We start from the raw sequence: 5,000 nt of genomic DNA, 5'->3' as shown, positions 1-5,000 counted from the left end.
AACAATCTGTGTTACTGTAATCTCCTGTTATCACTGTAAAGCTGCTACTGTTAAAGCGACTCGATTCTCTCGAGATTCTGCTCGACTGTATTAATGTCATAACGGCTGGTAATATCCCACAGATGTGTGAAGCTTCTGCAGATCTGAGCGCTTCTCGGTATCAGAAACATCTTCAGTAAATCTCACACACAGATGAAGTGTGTGAATGATGTTTAATGTCGAAGAGTAATTCACTCTTTCCACTGGTGTTGTAGATCCACTTCCTGAGCGTTTAATGTTGTTTTTCCACGAACTGATGAAAGAAACTCAGTGAAACACTTCTGCTGATCTCTGCACAGCTGAACACAGCTCTGTGTGTTTGTACAGCGCCAGTTCTTCTTTATTCATATTCAATTTATTATATTCAAACACAAGATTATATCAGACTCGTAAATCTTCATTTCTGCTTCAATATCGACTCTAGTTTGATTCTCAAAAAATCTTCAATTCATAATTCAGCTTCATTCTCAAGTTGCTTCCCAGCAAACACAAATATGTTTTAAGAACCTTATGAAAACGATATTTCTGAATCTTCAAAATATCCAGTTTATTAAATGTTTTAAAAATGTCATTTCTTGATTATGTGAACATTAAGAGAACGTTCCATTGTATCATTCTTCAATCATTACGGAACTGTTACTTTTGAATGTTTTCTGAATGTTCTGAAACTAGTAACAATATTTAAAAACCGTTAGACGAACATCCAACTATAAAAACGTTAATTCTGAATCTTCAAAATATCCATTATTTTAAAAACATTTGTTTCTTGGTTATGTGAACGTTACATTGTATCATTCTTCAAACATTATGAGAATGTTACTTTTGAACGTTCTAAAACAAGCAACAATATTTAAAAACCCTTAGACGAACATAAACCAACTATAAAAACGTTAATTCTGAATCTTCAAAATATCCAGTTTATTAAATATCCAGTTTTAAAAATGTTATTTCTTGGTTATGTGAACATTAAGAGAACGCTCCATTGTATCATTCTTCAAACATTATGAACACGTTACTTTGAATGTTCTCTGAATGTTCTGAAACTAGTCGTTAGATGAACAGCCAACTATAAAAACATTCATTCTGAATCTTCAAAATGTCAATTTTTGACAAATGTTTGTCAAACTTTTTTTTTCTTGGTTAGCCTATGTGAACGTTCCATTGTATCATTCTTCAATCATTATGAAAACGTTACTTTTGAATGTTTTCTGAATGTTCTGAAACTAGTAACAATATTTAAAAACCGTCAGGCGAACATCCAACTATAAAAATGTTAATTCTGAATCTTCAAAATATCCATTATTTTAAAAACATTTGTTATGTGAACGTTACATTGTATCATTCTTCAAACATTATGAGAATGTTACTTTTGAACATTCTAAAACAAGCAACAATATTTAAAAACCCTTAGACGAACATAAACCAACTATAAAAACGTTAATTCTGAATCTTCAAAATATCCAGTTTATTAAATATCCAGTTTTAAAAATGTTTTTTCTTGATTATGTGAACATTAAGAGAACGTTCCATTGTATCATTCTTCAAACATTACGGAATTGTTACTTTTGAATGTTTTCTGAATGTTCTGAAACTAGTAACAACTTTTTAGAAACCGTTAGACGAACATCCAACTATAAAAACGTTAATTCTGAATCTTTTATTGTTTTAAAAACATTTGTTTCTTGGTTATGTGAAAGTTCCATTGTATCATTCTTCAAACATTATTAAAACGTTACTTTTGAACGTTCTAAAACAAGTAACAATAGATGAACATAAACCAACTATAAAAACATTAATTCTGAATCTTCAAAATGTCCAGTTTATTAAATGTTTTAAAAATGTTTTTTTCTAAGTTATGTGAACATTAAGGGAACGTTCCATTGTATCATTCTTCAATCATTATGAGAACGTTATTTTTGAATGTTTTCTGAAACTAGTAACAACATTTAAAAACCGTTAGACGAACATAATCCAACTATAAAAACGTTAATTCTGAATCTTCAAAATATCCAGTTTTTTTAATTGTTTTAAAAACATTTGTTTCTTGGTTATGTGAACGTTCCATTGTATCATTCTTCAATCATTATGAGAATGTTACTTTTGAACGTTCTGAAACAAGTAACAATATTTAAAAACCCTTAGACGAACATAAACCAACTATAAAAACGTTAATTCTGAATCTTCAAAATATCCAGTTTATTAAATATCCAGTTTTAAAAATGTTTTTCCTTGGTTAGCCTATGTGAACGTTCCATTGTATCATTCTTCAAACATTACGGAATTGTTACTGTTGAATGTTTTCTGAATGTTCTGAAACAACATTTAAAAACCGTTAGACGAACATAATCCAACTATAAAAACGTTAATTCTGAATCTTCAAAATATCCAGTTTTTTTATTGTTTTAAAAACATTTGTTTCTTGGTTATGTGAACGTTCCATTGTATCATTCTTCAAACATTATTAAAACGTTACTTTTGAAGGTTCTAAAACAAGTAAAAATATTTAAAACCGTTAGACGAACGTCCGACTGAAATGTTTCAGAAAGATGTCCCGTAACTGGTGTATGAATAATGTTTTTGTGCAGATGTTTTGAGCGGATTATTAAAGGCCTGATAGCGTTGACTGAGCGTTGTGTTGACGTCACTGGAAGAACGTTTGCTCATGACTCTAGAGATCGAGTGGCAGTCGCTGCTGATGTTGTGGAAAGAGTTCGATCAGTGGGCGAATCGAGGCGAGTTTCTCTAATTCTGCAGTGATGAATGACGAGACGCTGGAAAATACTGTTACAAAAACATCATTTCAAGGAACAAACTCAATAACGTGAACATGAAATGCTGAATTTACACTTTACTGACGCGAGACTGAATTCTGTGAACTCAACTGTGTCACACCTGACAGATGCAGATACACACACACACACACATTTTACATTTTACATTTATTCATTTAGCTGACGCTTTTATACAAAGCGACTTACAATTGCTATATATATCAGAGGTCGCACGCCTCTGGAGCAACTAGGGGTTAAGTGTCTTGCTCAGGGACACATTGGTGTCTCACAGTGGATTCGAACCCGGGTCTCTCACACCAAAGGCATGTGTCTTATCCATTGCGCCACCACCATATATGTGTGGATTAATTAAGATTTCATAATGTTTCTGAAAGAGTCTCTTCTGCTCATTAAAGTTGCGTTTATTTGATCAAAAATACAGTAAAAACAGTGAAATATTATTCTAGTGTAAATCCTCTGTTTTCTATGTGAATATACGGTAAAGTGTAATTTATTCCTGTGATCAAAGCTGAATGTTCAGCATCATTACTCCAGTCTTCAGTGTCACATGATCCTTCACTAATCATTCTAATATGAGGATTTGATGATCAAGAAACATTTATGATTATGATCAGTGTTGAAAACACGATAATTCACAAGTTTGAGGTAAGATTAAAACTTACATTTTATTAATAAGAAATAATCTTTTTATTCATCAGGGATGCATTAATTGATCAAAAGTGACAGTAAAGACATTTATAATGTTACCAAAGATTCTATTTCAAATAAAACAAAACATTATTTTCATATTTTAGTGGAAACTGATACATTTTATTTATCATGATTCTTTGATGAATAGAAAGTTCAAAAGAACAGAATTTATTTGAAATATAATTTTTTGTAACATTATAAATGTCACCTTTGAGCGATTTAATGCGTCCTTGATGAATAAAAGGTTTTATTGTAAATCTGACCCCAAACTTTTGAACCGTAGAATATATGTTTATCAAGACATTATTAATATTCAATTACGTTCTATTTTCTCATGTTTCACACACTTTAGTGTTCGAGTGGCGGTCGACTAGTGTGATCATATTAAGAAAAATCAAACATTATTTGTCTTTAAAGTTGATCTCTAACAGCGATCGCCTCGTTCCTCACCCGTCCGCTCACATTCACTTATTAATCTCAAGTCTGAAACTAATTTAATATGTGAAGTCCCACATGTGGAGAACAGAAGTAGAATAAAGTAATATTTAGTTTGTCCTTCACTGTGTTTCACTAAAGACTCGATCACATGTACGGGTTTCTGCCACTAACATTAATGTGTCAAAGTCAATGTAAAACTTTTACTTTTATGTTTTACTTTCATGTAAAATTACTTAAGTATTAAAAGAGTAAAAGTGAAAAATGAAAATTCAGTGTGAACTGAATGAATAGCATGATGTTTGTCACACACACACACACACACACACACACACACACACACACACACACACACACACACACACACACACACACACACACACACACACACACACACACACACACACACACACACACGAACACGAGAGTTTTAGAGATGAAGAACATCCGAGTGTTTGTTGAACAATAAAACAATAAGAACATGTTTATAGTTCAGATATCGCTCCGGATGACACAGAAATATTAAAGCATACACTGAATCTAAAGGATATTAATGAAACGTTTATTCGAGGCGTTTGATTGGTTTTCTCTGCAAATATTGATGTGGAATTAATTAGATTAATCATGCTATGAATTTGATTAAAGATTGATTGATTGATTGATTGATTGACAAGCCTAATTGTTTCTCAATATAATATGCATTTACTGTAATCCCACAAATCCATTTATAATGAATGCAACATTTTATGATCTTCATTTTGTTTTCAAGAATTATAACATTTAATTAAGAAATGTAATGGTGGCTTTAGAAATATATATACTGGAGAAAACATTGATTATATTGACATTATCAATACTTGTCAATCAATCAATCAATCAATCAATCAATCAGTCAATCTTTAATCAAATTCATTACATGATTAATCTAATTAATTCCACTTCCTGCTGTTAGTTTCACTGCTTCTGTTGTTCTCATTTGTAAGTCGCTCTGGATAAAAGCTTCTGCTAAATGAATAAATGTGAATGTAAATCAATGTAGTTTTA

General features: G+C 31.3%; 1 protein-coding gene across 1 annotated transcript in view; it reads left to right on the top strand.

Moving 5' to 3' along the window:
• Nucleotides 1-5,000, top strand: part of cd247 (CD247 molecule) — a 16,595-nt gene that overhangs the window by 797 nt on the left and 10,798 nt on the right. The gene's annotated exons all lie outside the window — the stretch shown is intronic.

This window comes from Leuciscus leuciscus (assembly GCF_965113295.1).
Source record: "Leuciscus leuciscus genome assembly, chromosome: 3".
Lineage (NCBI taxonomy): Eukaryota > Metazoa > Chordata > Actinopteri > Cypriniformes > Leuciscidae > Leuciscus > Leuciscus leuciscus.
This window is presented reverse-complemented; position numbering and strand designations above follow the sequence as displayed.